The sequence below is a fragment of the Pinus tabuliformis genome, chromosome 8 (genome assembly GCF_031772625.1).
Source record: "Pinus tabuliformis cultivar Carrire ecotype Pingquan chromosome 8, CPIR1, whole genome shotgun sequence".
NCBI classification, from domain to species: domain Eukaryota; kingdom Viridiplantae; phylum Streptophyta; class Pinopsida; order Pinales; family Pinaceae; genus Pinus; species Pinus tabuliformis.
Genome location: NC_142294.1, coordinates 1,406,668,310 through 1,406,669,296, shown reverse-complemented (window position 1 = coordinate 1,406,669,296; position 987 = coordinate 1,406,668,310). Strand labels below are relative to the sequence as shown.

The following is a 987-nucleotide window of genomic DNA, read 5'->3' as shown; positions in this document are numbered from 1 at the left end:
ATCTTATAATTATCAAAGTTATAAGATTCGACCAACATATATGGAAAGAACATGAGTGAATATGAATATGAATATCGAATAAATTTATGCGCGATTACATCTAAAGCCTGAAATACATGTGTTGTGATTACATCCAAAGACTGAAATATATGTATAGTGAATTGCAGTTGTCTTGATAATTAGTTAAAAGCGGCTATAGGAGGAGAAACTGGAAATCCAAGCTGAAGAATAATGGTGAATGGCGGGCCCAAAAGTTCAGTACGGTCTCGCTCCAACATAGTTACCAGGAGGGTAGTAATTGCATATGATAAAGGTGTCACCGCTGTTGCATCTGATGATGGCACATCCAACCTTAGTTGTTGTTCTCCAAACAACCTGAGTATAGTGGGTGCAGTCTTCACCAGTGCTGCAACTATTATTTGCATAGTTATACCATTCACTCTCATTCATCCATGCATCAACAGCCTGCCAAGGGCTCCAACCTCTGCCGCTTCCCCAGAATATGTTCTCTCCGAATGGGCCCTCCGAATGCTGTAGGAGGCAGTCGGCCCTTCTTTTGTTTGCGTAAGTACGCGCATATGTTGTAAGCTTAGCATCCCATTTCAGTGGAGGGACTCCCACTTGATTTCTCGCCTCGTTCTGCGGAACCAGAAATCCTTGGATGGTTTCATTGTTGCTAGACGTAGCTGCAGCAACTATTTTCAGATTGCAGATTACAGTGCTTAAGACAGCGACTACTACAAGTAAAGCCAATCGCCTGCTCATGTTTACAACAACAATAAAAACCTTTAACAAAGTAAAAGCTATTTCTGTATAGACTAGCGATTATTGTTAACTGCGCAGTGCAAATTCTTGGCTGACTCGCTAAAAGATGTTAAGATATGTAAACAAATAACTCGTTTATGAAGAGAAAGAGCGAGGCAAGGCATACTTATAGTATGAGGTGAGGAGTCAAACAATGACAGCGGGCACCGATAGTGTAATTTG

The 987-nt window shown here is 41.1% G+C and overlaps 1 pseudogene; it reads right to left on the bottom strand.

Moving 5' to 3' along the window:
* Positions 1-255: 255 nt before the first annotated feature.
* LOC149240824 (pathogenesis-related protein PR-1 pseudogene) lies at positions 256-765 on the bottom strand (annotated as a pseudogene).
* Between the last annotated feature and the right edge of the window lie 222 nt (positions 766-987).